At 33.5% G+C, this 14,063-nt stretch overlaps 1 non-coding gene across 2 annotated transcripts; it reads left to right on the top strand.

The window, feature by feature from the left end:
- The first annotated feature begins 9,147 nt into the window (after positions 1 to 9,147).
- Positions 9,148 to 13,782, top strand: LOC114311802 (uncharacterized). 2 transcript variants are annotated; one of them, XR_014335930.1, is made up of 8 exons: positions 9,148 to 9,618; positions 9,778 to 9,850; positions 9,948 to 10,015; positions 11,219 to 11,348; positions 11,835 to 12,009; positions 12,293 to 12,350; positions 12,919 to 12,985; positions 13,531 to 13,782. It is a non-coding gene; the product is annotated as an uncharacterized LOC114311802 (transcript). The 2 variants fall into 2 exon arrangements; XR_014335931.1 differs by lacking the exon at positions 12,919 to 12,985 and having other exon boundaries at positions 9,149 to 9,618.
- The last annotated feature ends 281 nt before the right edge of the window (positions 13,783 to 14,063 follow it).

Here is a 14,063-nt window from a genome sequence, read left to right on the forward strand (position 1 = left end):
TGTATCAATCTTGAATTTTTTTTCATTTTTCATTTGCGTTTTTTTTTTTTTTTTTTTAATTTTGTTTTGTTCTTTATCTTCCTTTTCAAGTGATTTGTTTTCTTTTTCTTCTTTTGTCTAGACATTTAAATCCATCGCCTAGGATTGTGACACAGAAAATGAATTGCATTGATATTTTTTTTCCAAAAGGTATTAAAATAAGATTGTTGGAAAAGCAATAGGAAGGAAGAAAAGAGAGAATTCACATGGAGACATCAAAAGAAGAGATATTCCATATGCCAACCAAACTGATCTTTCTTTCTTTCGTTTTTTCTCTTTTTAAAACATCTAATTAAACAATTTTATAGATATTTCAACCAGTTGAAATCACTAAACAGACATGTGGGGCCTTGTGAGAATAACTACTGGCCAATCATATCGAATGTGGTACATGTGAAAAATATTCCAACTAAGAGGCTGTTTGGAATGATCTAAATAAGTGTATTTTTTGATTTTTTATGAAATATGGATTGGATTTGGATTAAGTTTGAAATGATGTGTTAGAGAGATGATATGAATTAAATAAGATGATGTGACTTAAATAGAATAGTGATTTTCTGACTTTTTTCAAACATGCCAAACCAGCCCTAATTGTTCCCGGCCTTTCCAAATTTTTCTTCCTTTTGTTCGAATGCATTCTTAGCCGTAGTTTTGTGTGATAATCTCGCGACATAATTGCATGAGTGGAGTGCATTGGGTTAGGGATAAAAAAATTTAAAAAAAAAAATTGGGAATAGAAGATATCGTGCGACTGTTCCCAAGTTGCTAAGTGCCAAGTTCCACTGGACAGATGTCTTATGCTAAACAACTAAATCTATTGCAGGTTTTGGTTTTGAAGATAGAGAAAACAGAGCAGTTCTGTAATCTGAAATCTATACATAGCAGATATTGGCCTAGATTTGACAAGCAAAAAGACATGACACTGGTTGCTAATATGCTATTAAATCATCATCATCTTCTTCTTCTACTCATCTTTCAAATGTGTTTTTTGTGATGTCACTGTTGGACAATTTTCAATATATTTAAAATAATAAATTTTGTTTGGGTATTAAACGACAAAATAGAATACAAAGAAAAATAGGAAATGAGAGAATTTGTTTGATTACAAAAATCAAACCAGTAAAATAAAATAAAATAAAAAAATAAAAACAGATTTTATTTTGTTACAAAAACAAAATTAAAATCTGATTTAAATAAATAATAAAACAGGAAAAAGAATTAACTTACTTGATTAATTTCTTCGAATAATAATCTGATCAAGTCCAGTGTTTGACATTGTGTCCTTAAGACAAATTTGTCCTCTCCACGGTACTTTCAGAATATAGACGTCTATCTCTCAGGATAAAATAATCAATCAACGGAAAATAGCAGCACTACAAATTTTTCGTACGACGAACACACTAAGTGTTTATACTCTCTCTCACAAGAAAATAATGCAGCAATATGAAGAGAATAGATACATAATTATTTTGGACGAATTTAATGAATCAAAATATAAAATGATGGCTAGTCTATTTATAGATGGATTGGTGGCTTTTCATTTTGAATTAAACAGGTACAGTACCTGTTCAATTTGAATTTAAACAGCTGTTTAAGGCACTGTTTGGTTTTGAATTTTGAACATATAACCGAATCTGTTGCACAGATTTGAACTGTCTCGGACAGATTAATTCTGTACAAGAAGAGAACTGGACAGTTTTGAATTAATTTGTACAAAATTTGAAGAGGTGCAAATTAATTTGAATTCAAACAAATTTTATTTACCAAAAATAAAATTAAATTCAAATGTTTTTGGCCCAATCCAACCACACACTCGCGCCGGACTAGACAGATGGCGGCGCGCGCGTGTGGTGATTTTTGGGTCCAATGGGTCTAGCCCATTTCGCCCATAACCTCCCTCTCTACAAAACTTAGGTACCCCTTGGGACACACCCCAAGTTCCTATCCCATGCCTTATAAACCCGTTCAAAACTTCCTACCAAATCAATGTGGGACAAGCCATTTACACAAACCTTAAGGAATTTCCACCAAAACTCTATTTCCATGGAGCATACTTTGGCTTCAATTTCCCATTCATTCGATAATGGTTTTGAGCAACCAAATATACCACGTAAATCACAACGCGGCATAGAATGCGTTACCACTTTGACCCGAGAAAATCGACGCACAGATCCCACCTAAATATTAGACCAAACTTAGAAAAAAATTCTGATTTTACCTAGAATTTTTCCAACCATTTCACCAATCCCCTACATGAATGGAATTTGATGACAACAGAAATGCAACAATATGCAGACTTTGTCGAAAGAGTATAAATCGAAAATATCTTGTATCAGGATAAGTAGCTTTCAGCCTTAAACCTTCCCTAGTGATAACCTATCGGACTTACTAGCTAACCAATGGACGCGATGCCTTGAATTGTTCAGTCGTTTGTGTAAGCCAAGACAATAGATTTCACACAAAATATCTTCTAACACATCATGGTTCTCACTGTTGTGTTCATTTTGGCCTTGAACGCTCCTGGTTTTCATGAGTGCTTCTAAAGAATTTAGTCTCTTCATTCTCATAGAACCGGCCCTAGTTCAACACTCATATAGGTGATTCTTATTGTGAGTATCTCCCTATACTCGTCTTGATTTTTATGCCTAAATCAAGATATAAGTAATCATTAAAAGCAAAGCTTATCCTTATACCCCTGCAGACAACACATGTTGCAGATATCACTCTCACCATAGGAATGAGTAGGAAATTTTAATCCCTTGGTGATTTCTGGCGAGCCACACATAACTTAGTTGTCCCTTTGAACTTAATTCTTGGGATCTCCAGTCATATAAGTAGGGTTACCATTATGATAACTCTTATGTAATAGGCTTTAATCTCATCCCCTTCGATGAACTATACACTAGCTCTTTTGTCAAACCTTTTGTTAACGGATCTACAATATTCTCTTTAGATTTTATATAATCTATTGAGATTATTCCATTTGACAACAATTGTCTTACGGTATTATGTCGACGACGAATATGTCGTGACTTACCATTATACATATGATTCTGTGCCCTGCTTATTGCTGATTGACTATCACAATGAATGTAAATAGCTAGCACAGGTTTTGGCCATATTGGAATGTCTTCTAAAAAGTGACAAAGCTATTTTGCTTCTTCTCCTGCTTTGTCTAAAGCAATGAACTCAGATTCCATTGTGGATCGTGCGATGCATGTTTGTTTTGTGGATTTCCAAGAAACAGTAGCGCCTCCCAGAGTAAAGACATATCCACTTGTGGATTTTGAATCTTTAGTATCCGATATCCAATTGGCATCACAATAACCTTCGAGTACTGCTGGATATCGAGTAAAGTTCAAACCATGATCATGAGTAAATCTTAGATATCTAAGAACCCGAATGACCGCTTTCCAATGGTCTTCTCCAGGGTTACTAGTGTACCTCCTCAATTTACTGATAGCATAAGCTATATCAGGACGAGTACAATTCATTAGGTACATTAGGCTTCCAATGATTTGGGAGTATTTTAACTGAGACACTGCATCACCTTTATTTTTCGATAAATAAAGACTGATGTCTACAGGTGTTCTAGTTACATTCAAATCATCCTTGATAAATTTACCAAAAATTTTCGCAATATAATGTGATTGAGATAATGCATATCCGTCAGATGTTTTAGTAATTTTCATTCCTAATATAACATCTGCGACCCTCATATCTTTTATATCAAATCTTTTGTTAAACATTTGGTTAGTTGATTTGATCATGTTATGACTGCTTCCAATGATAAGCATGTCATTCACATAAAGACAAACTATGACATATCCTTGGTCAGTGTTTTTAACATAGATACACTTTTCACATTCGTTTATCTTAAACCCATTAGTAAGCATTGCATGATCAAATTTTTCATGCCATTGCTTAGGTGCTTGTTTTAATCCATAAAGAGATTTTACAAGCCGACAAACTTTATTTTCTTGCCCTGGCATTACAAACCCTTCGGGTTACTCCATTTAGATCTCTTCATTTAGATCATCGTTTAAGAAAGTTGTCTTAACATCCATTTGATGTATTTCTAATTTAAACAACACTGCTATAACAATAAGCATACGAATAGATGTTATTCTTGTCATAGGGGAATATGTGTCAAAATAGTCCAGACCTTCCTTTTGTCTGTAACCTTTTACTACAAGTCTTGCTTTATACTTGTCTATTGAACCACCTGCCTTCATTTTTCTTTTGAATATCCACTTATATCCAAGAGGTTTAGAACCAGGTGGAAGATCCATCAATTCCCAAGTATGATTTTACATAATGGATTTAATTTCATTATTAACAACCTCTTTCCATAAAGGTGCTTCAGGACCTGTCATTGCTTTCTTAAAGTTTTGAGGTTTATTTTCTAACAGGTATGTCAGAAAATCTAGACCAAAGGATTTTGATGTTTTCGCTCTCTTACTTCGTCTTGGTTCATCATCAGTTAGATCTTGTTGGTCGAGACCATTACTAGTCTCTTGTGTTTGATTGTCATTAGTCTCTTGATTTTGTGTACAATCATAAGTTCTTTTCTGGGAACTTAATTTTTGTCCTTTCTTGTAAGGAAAGACGTGTTCAAAAAACACAGCATTCCTTGACTCTATAATAGTATTCACATTTATATCAGGTATTTCTGATTTATAAGTCAGAAACCGATATGCACTACTATTCTGAGCATAACCAATAAACACACAATCTACTGTTTTTGGTTCAATCTTAGTCTTTTTAGGAACAGGAACTTCAACTTTTGCCAAACACCCCCACACTTTTAAGTATTTGTAGGAAGGCGGTCGACCTTTCCACAATTCATAAGGAGTGTTGTTGATTTTCTTGTGGGGTATTCTGTTAAGAACATAATTTGCAACAATATTGCTTCCCCCCACAAGTTCTGTGGTAAGCCTGAACTTAGTAACATGGCATTCATCATTTTTTTTAGGGTTCTATTCTTCCTTTCAGCAATTCCATTTTGCTGTGGAGAATAAGGTGTTGTAGTTTGGTGAATAATGCCATGTTGTGCACAAAATTCATTTAATGGTGCATCATATTCACCACCCCTATCACTTCTAACCATTTTAATGGTTTTTCCAAGTTGATTTTCAACTTCGGTTTTGTAGAGTTTAAACATTTCTAAGGTTTCATCTTTGCTTCTAAGTAAGTATACATAACAATATCTTGTGCAATCATCGATAAATATTATGAAATACTTTTTGCCTCCTCTAGTTTGAACAAACTTAAGATCACATACATCTGTATGAATTAATTCTAAAGGTTCTGTTTTTCTTTCAACCGATTTAAATGGAGCCTTAGTTAGTTTTGCTTCTACACAAATTTCACATTTATGATTAGGATTAATTTCAAACTTTGGTATATAATCTAAACCAATTAATCTATGCAAAGCATCAAAATTCACATGTCCTAATCTACCATGCCATAAATTCGACTCAAGAATATAAGCAAAAGATGTGTTATTCTTATTCATAGCAACTTTCGGTACAACTGTCATTACATTTAATTTGAAGAAACCATCACTCATATATCCCTTACCAACATACATACCACTCTTTGATAATACAAATTTATCAGACTCAAATACAAGCCTAAAACCATTTTTACTTAACAAAGAGCCCGAACCAAATTCTTCCGGATGTCAGGTACATGCAGTACGTTATTGAGGGTCAGTTCTTTTCCTGATGTCATCTTTAAGATCACCTTTTCTTGTCCAGCCACAGTAGAAGTAGAAGAATTTCTCATGAAAAGTTGTTCACCATTTGCAGTCTCATTGTAGGTAGTGAACATCTTCTTGTCCGCACATATGTAACGAGTTGCTCCAGTGTCAACCCACCACTCTTTAGGATTTCCAACCAAGTTAGCCTCAGACACCACAGCAGTGAGGTTGATGTCGTTTACCCCGTCAGAGATGTAATATAATTCTGTCACATTGGCTTGATTGGTGGTCTTCTTACTTGTACTTCCACGATCCTTCTTAGGGCGGCGGCAGTCAGAAGCTCGATGTCTAGTCTTGCCACAGTTATAGCATTTTTCTTTGAACTTCTTGTTGCCATTGTTGTCGCCTTGTTTAGACCATCTCCAGTAAACTTCGTCTTTTTGTTATGTGATTTATGAACTTGTTCAACCAATTAGCTTTGGACTCAATGGGATTTTTTCCATTCCTCTTTTCAGCCTTACGGTTATCTTTCTCAATTCTCAATCTTACAATATGTTCATCCATGGTCATCTCTTTGCGTTTATGTTTTAAATAATTTTTAAAATCTTTCCAAGCCGGTGGTAACTTTTCCACTAAAGCAATGACTTGGAAAGACTCGCTCAGAGACATATCCTCAGAATGAATATCATGTAAAATTAATTGAAAACTTTGAACTTGAGAAATTACCGTTTGGGAGTCTACCATAACGAAGTCCAAAAATTTACTGACAACAAATTTCTTCGTGCCGGCATCCTCTATCTTGTATTTCTTCTCCAAAGAATCCCACAATTCTTTTGCTGATTTCAGAGGGCTGTAAACATTATACAGCATGTTGTTAAGGCCATTGAGGATGTAGTTTCTATACAGGAAATCTGAATGTTTCCAAGCATCTACAGCGGCAACAATTTGCCGATCACTTTCACCCTCTTTAAGTGCTGGAGCCTTTTCATGGAGAAACTGGGCCAAATTTAGAGTTGTAAGATAGAATAGCATCTTCTGCTGCCATCTCTTAAACTCAGGCTCCGTTTGGGGACTTACATTTTTAGCCAAAAAGCCAAAAAGTTACAATTTTAGCCAAAAAGCCAACAACTCATACCAAAAAGTCAAAGATTCTCTTCTCTCTACTTTTTGCACATCTTTTCGTAATTAGCCAAAAAGTCATCCCAAACATCTAAGTTTTTTTTACCTACCTTTTTAGCCAAATAGGCAAAAAGTTACTAAATTAGCCTGTTCTCAAACGAGGCCTCAGTACCATTAAATTTTTTTGATTTTTCTCCATGATTTATTGGAACTTGAACATGGTTCTAGATAGGGATCGGTGTTGGTGTAACAGTTAGAGTACCACTTCCAGTTGCAGTTTCAGTTGCAATAGCCATAATATTTGATTACAAAAATCAGAAAAACAAACGACAAATTAATTTTCTAGTTACTAAAATCAGAAAATAAATTAGAACACGAAATAATTTTATTCTCCTTGTTACTAAAACTAAAAAAATAAAATACCACAATAATTTTCTATAACACCAAATAATATTCTGCAATTGTTAATGACACCAATATATTACTACTAGTTGTCAAAGAAAATAGACAGTATATTACTACTATCTGTCAAATAGTTTATATATACTATTTGTATTTTTCAATCAGAACATTACTTTGAAAACACAAAAAATTAAATACAATGAAGACACCAAATATAATTTTGTTTTAAGATTGTTGGACAATCTTCACTGTATTTAAAATAATAAATTCTGTTTGGGTACTAAACGACAAACATAATATAAAGAAAAATAGGAAATGAGAGAATTTGTTTGATTACAAAAATCAAACCAGTAAAATAAAATAAAATAAAATAAATAAAAACAGATTTTATTTTGTTACAAAAACAAAATTAAAATCAACAAAATTAAAATCTAATTTAAATAAATAATAAAGCAGGAAAAAGAATTAACTCACTTGATTAATTTCTTCGAATAATAATCTGATCAAGTCCAGTGTTCGACACTGTGTCCTTAAGACAAATTCGTCCTCTCCATGGTGCTTTCAGAATATGGACGTCTACCTCCCAAGATAAAATGATCAATCAACGGAAAATAGCAGCACTACAAATTTTCCGTACGACGAACACACTAAGTGTTTATACTCTCTCTCACAAGAAAATAATGCAGCAATATGAAGAGAATAGATACAGAATTATTTTGGACGAATTTAATGAATCAAAATATGAAATAAGGGCTAGTCTATTTATAGATGGATTGGTGACTTTTCATTATGAATTAAACAGGTATAGTACCTGTTCAATTTGAATTTAAACAGATACAAATTTGTTTAAGGGCTGTTTGGTTTTGAATTTTGAACATATAACCGAATCTGTTGCACAGATTTGAACTGTCTCGGACAGATTAATTCTGTACAAGAAGAGAACTGGACAGTTTTGAATTAATCTGTACAAAATTTGAAGAGGTGCAAATTAATTTGAATTCAAACAAATTTTATTTACCAAAAATAAAATTAAATTCAAATGTTTTTGGCCCAACCCAACCACACACCCGCGCCGGATCGGACAGATGGCGGCGCGCGCGTGTGGTGATTTTTGGGTCCAATGGGTCTAGTCCATTTTGCCCATAACCTCCCTCTCTACAAAACTTGGGTAACCCTTGGGGCACACCCCAAGTTCTTATCTCATGCCTTATAAACTCATTTAAAACTTCCCACTAAATCAAAGTGAGACAAGCCATTTATACAAACTTTAAGGAATTTCCACCAAAGCTCCATTTCCATAGAGCACACTTTGGCTGCAATTTTCTATTCACTCGATAATGGTTTTAATCAACCAAATATACCACGTGAATCAAACCACGGCATAGAACGCGTTACCACTTTGACCCGCGAAAATCGACGCACGGATCCCACCTAATTATTAGACCAAACTTAGGAAAAAATTCTAGTTTTATCCAGAATTTTTCCAACCATTTCAACAGCCACTGCTGCCAGTGGAATTGGTATGGCTGCTGCATCAAATCACTCATCAACACAAGAAGAAGAACAAGAAGAAAAAGCAACACATAGTCCTGGTTTAAAGAAGATGAATGAGATACTCAAACAGGATTGCCTTTGCACACTCAAAAACACAATTTTTCGAGAATTTGTCAACTCCGTTTGAAATTTTCTGTCTCAATGCTTGGTCCCAAATGACACTACAAGAAAACAGTGATTTAGAGACTAATATTTAGGGACTAATTACATTTAGTCTCTAAAAACTATCATTTAGGGACAAAAATAAACTTTAAGGAAAAATTATACAAACACACCATATTCTTTTAGAATCGGCCAAAAAAAAAATTATTTAGAGACTTTTAGGGACCAAAAAATTAACACGTACGTTCATTTCGACACTTCCCTCACACCCGCGCGTCTGTGAGGTGGGTAAAAGCTGGAGACCAATTAATTTGGTTGCTAAAGGTTGTCAAATACGCGATATAGAATTGATCTTCACTAGGACTCAATCAATCTTAGCTATTTCCTCTGTTGCTAAAGGTTGTCAAATACGCGATATCAGAATCGATCTTCACTAGGACTCTCGATCTCAGCTATTTCTTCTGTCTAGGACTCAATCGATCTTCAACTTCGATTGATCTTTAGCTTCAATCCGAATCAATCTTTGTGCCGCCTCATATCAGAATCGATCTTCACTTCAATCCAAATCAATCTTTGTATTGATCTCAGCTTCAATCAATCTTACCTATTGTAACTTTAATCCGAGTCGATTAAGATCTCAGCTACTGATCTCAGCTTCAATCCGAATCGATCGTTGAAGATCCGGCTTCAATCGGAAGGTAAATCAATGATTTTCATGGTTGCTGAGATCTTCATCTTGATGCACAATTTTCTGAGATTTTCTATCATTTTTTTTAGCTTCACACATACATATATATACACACATATTCTGAGATCTTATATAATTTATTCTTCATCTTCTTCAATTTTTTTTGCAGATATATATAAGTTTGAGTAAATCGATTTGGTTTCTAACAGAGATCGTAGTAATTTAGATTCAATAACGATTTGGTGTGTTTTCAATCTCTCTCTCTCTCTCTCTCTCTCTCTCTCTCTCTCTCTGTTAATTTGATGGTATCTCACAATATATGTACTGATGCAATTGTAGAGAAGAAGTCCTAGAGGAAGCAAAGGTACTGGCATTTTTTGGAATCTCTATATCCTATCTCTAAACAGGTCATAAATTTTTTGTCTTCCTTTATATTCAATTGAAGTAAATTGTCCATGTAGATGCAATACACTCTTGCCTCAACTTGCTACTTGGATGATGTGTACTTTGCATGAATTGTGTGCGAATATTAGATGTTTGGATGTATATGTGGATTTTTGTTTCAGTATATCTAATATTCTGATATTGCATGATTATAAAATTTCATGTTAGTATATCTGTGATTTCTTTTGTCTGCTGTGTGAATAATGTCTGCTTTCTATCGAATAGGTTTTTTCCAATGTAAATCCAACTGTCCTGGACCAATTGAGGTCTGTTGACTGCATTATTTATGCTATGGGATCCCTTTTTACATCCATTTGCCCATCTTTGGTAACACTATCAACCGAACTGCAACTTTTTTAGGACAACTTTTGCAATTATTAGTAGTTCTCTATTTTTTTGTTTTTAGTAGGTAAGGTTGTATAAATCAGTTTCTATCACCAGAAGGATCATTGCCAAGGCCCTTCAAGGGATCCTTTGTCAATTCTATAATATGATTTTCTTTTATTTCTTCCTCTTCGTTTCCTTTTTTTTCTTGTTTTGCCTTTTGCTACCTTTGTCTCTCCCCCAAGAAAGAAAACAACACACATAGTTACACCTACTAGCCACATGCCAATTCTACTTGGTGATTACTTGAGTTGATAAAGCAACGATCACATAAGTCTTGGGCTACTGTAGCAGTTGAACATACATGAACAGTTCTTCTTTTTTCTCTTATTAAATTTGGTCGCTAAAAATAATTTTTTAGGGACAATTTTAAAACTATGATAATTTACATATAAGATTGTAAAAATGACTATTAATATTCTCACTTAATATAACTCAGTAACTGGAGTGGATTCTTTGTGTTTCATTTAGAGTATTCTTCTTTCCCTACACCTTGTCTCCATGCTAAAACTCTTCAGGCATCTCTATCCCTTCTCCAACCGGGCACCTTGCGCCTCATGCTATCTGCATGATTCAAATTCTGTGTTATTTATTCTGGATTGCTTTGTTTGGTGACTCAGGAAATTCAGGAAAACTAAAAGAAATTGAACACTGAAAATGGATTATGATATTTAAGATTGAAGAAAGACACATATAGTACACCTAACTGGGTACTTTTGTTTCATTTTCTGAGTATATTTTCTATGTTTTTCCATGTTATTTAACAAAGAGAGTTTTTGCAGGTGCTTATCTTGGAATGACTGGAAAAAGGATTTCTACACCTGCTGATGCACTCTATGTAGGTCTTGGAATGCACTACATACCATCTACAAACTTGGGTTCATTGAAGGAGAATCTCTTGACAGCCACCTTGTATGTCTCAGATCTTCATTCAGTTCATAATGAGTATATTTGTTTTTGTGGAACTGAATTGTCTATTTGATATATCAGAATTGTGTCATATTGATTCCATTGCATGACCTTATGTTTCATTTGCCCAATATATGTTACTCACCTTCATTTTCACCACCCAATATATTTTACTAAACCCTTCAGTAATGCTCTGTTTTATGTCTAACTGGTGTGAAACACTGTCGATTTGAAATAAGTAGGCATCCATGTCTTTAGTGATAGTAAATTAGTATTGTTGTTGGTCAATCTCTTCCTAGACATGGAGCTGTGAAGATGCCATTTCTTTGACAAATTGATGAATTTTCATTCTGTGAATCTGTGATTCATTTTTCACATTCATATTTGTTGACATCATATGGAAATAATGCTCAACTAATCTGCTGTGTTCTGCAAATTTTAGAGAGATTGTTTTCATGTATTCAAGGCATATTGCTCTTATTTATGCAGTTCTGAGGATCCACATCAGGACATCACATTTTGGCAAGATACAGCAGTAACCCAGAGTCTGAGCCCCAGTTGAAGCAGCTTATACCTCAAATAGCTTCATCCTTCGCAGGAAATAAATCTGTTAATGAAACAATACAAGAGCTGAAAAAGCATCAACTGAGCACTGATGCCTCAGGTGTGCTACTTAGTGCTTGTTTTTCTATTTTCTTATTTGGTTAGTTAAACACATTTGCGATGACAAAAGATCTAAGTAGTGTTTGGAGCATATTAAACAAATTTTCAGATGTTTGCTTCATATATGTATGACAAAAGATCTAAGTAGTGTTTGACTTTATATTAAATTATGTTTGCTTCATACCCGTATGGCTCCAAGGGCATCAAATCTTATTAACATTGCAGTGTTCTCATTTCCTCTTAGAATTGAAGATATATTCTCATTAAGTGGGTATTGACTGCAGGAAGAGGCTTCTTCATTCTCTTGCACTGGCTTTTGGTTGTATAATTGCTTCATCTTTGGTATGTTTTTCAATGAGCTCTTTTCTCTTCTTTATTTTTATTTTTGTTAGTAATTATTATTATTTTTGGCCATGTTGGTGGATTCTGAACTGGTTTCCTCCTTACCTTTATTTTGCTGCTTTGTCATCAGTTTGGATGTGTAGACTGTTTTAAAGAAATATTTGACTTCTAAAAAATGACTCAAACTTTTCATTATTTTTTTTGTTGCTGTTTATTTATTTATGTTTTATATATAAAAAAAAGATGAAACACAAAAACGACAAAATAAATTCAACATTTTCATTATTTTCCAACTTATTTTTTTATTTAACTACCATTAGAATCCGAAATACCAATGAGATATTATGTGTCCTGATGTTTTGCTTTTGTTTTATGTGGTGTGCCTTGGCAATACATCCCTGAATTTTTGTTTGTCAAAAGATAGATTTGAATCACATAGTCAAAAAGTAGATATACATATTAGTGAAACTTCTTCAAGAATTTAGTTGTGTTTCTCCCCTAAGACCACATATAGAAAGTAACTAGATATTGGAATTTAAGGATAATGTCTTTGTGTACTACATAATAGGGATTTCGGGATGGATAGGAGTTGGATGCAACTTCATAATAGAAGGTTACATCAATACATTGATGAGGTAAAAGAATTTATCATGTTAGTATTGTTTCACACTTAAACATTTCAATTAGCTCTCTTGGTAGATAGTGTTGCTTCTGTGAATCATCATCACTTGTTAGTAGATCTTGTGGGATTTGAAAATCTTGGTTTGTTCGTGTTAATTATTTGTAGTTTTTGCTGCTTTGAAGTGTATGAGGGATATTACCTATAGAATTAGCCAGATGAATCGACTAGATTTAGTACTTCTTGGTTCTCTTTTATATACTTTTTTGCTATAGTAGACCTGCTATATAGAGAGATAAGTTTATAAAATATCAACTTTGAAAGGGTTGATTATGATAATATACTTGGATTATGATAACCTTATTGTATTGATTCTAGGTGACTCATTTTCTTGTTGTGTTGATTCTTATTATAGCTCACTACTACTACAAGTACACTGAGATAATTTGTTTTTTCATTATATGTAATTTATTTGATTATGAATGACTATTGATTATTTAATGAGTTTATGTTGTGTTGATTCTTATTATTTGATTCTTCTTTTTGAATTTTGGGTTGCAGGGATGTCTAAAGGGTGTCACACCTAAGTACAACTTGAAGGCTCTTGTGCCAATGCTGTTTGATATAAAACATGACATTGATGTTGAGAAAATGCTTTTTTAGATATTCTCTTTGAAGAAACTGTTGCTATTTTTCATTTGAACGGTTACTACTTTGATTTGAATTTGGAAACTTTCGGTCTTAATTTTTTGTAAAATTTTACTTTTTATATACTCATTGTGGTTTGGGAATAAAATGTTTTTGATGTGTGGATGTCATTTTTTTTTAATATGATTGGATGACATTTAATTTTGTGCATTTTTAGCTATAAAATTAAATGATTACAAAATTCTTAACTTTGATTTTTAGCGACGAAAATGTGTTGTAGAGAAAGTTCTATCTTTTAGCGACCAAATATTATTGTCGTTAAAAATACCATTATTTTGTTTTTTGCGACCAAATTGGGACATTTTATGACGAAGTATTAGCGACCAAATGTTTAGTCTTGTAAAATTAAATATTTTGTGACAATATAAAATTAGTCGCCAATTGTC

This window comes from Camellia sinensis, chromosome 7 (genome assembly GCF_055761805.1).
Source record: "Camellia sinensis isolate YWXY chromosome 7, ASM5576180v1, whole genome shotgun sequence".
In the NCBI taxonomy this organism is placed as follows: domain Eukaryota; kingdom Viridiplantae; phylum Streptophyta; class Magnoliopsida; order Ericales; family Theaceae; genus Camellia; species Camellia sinensis.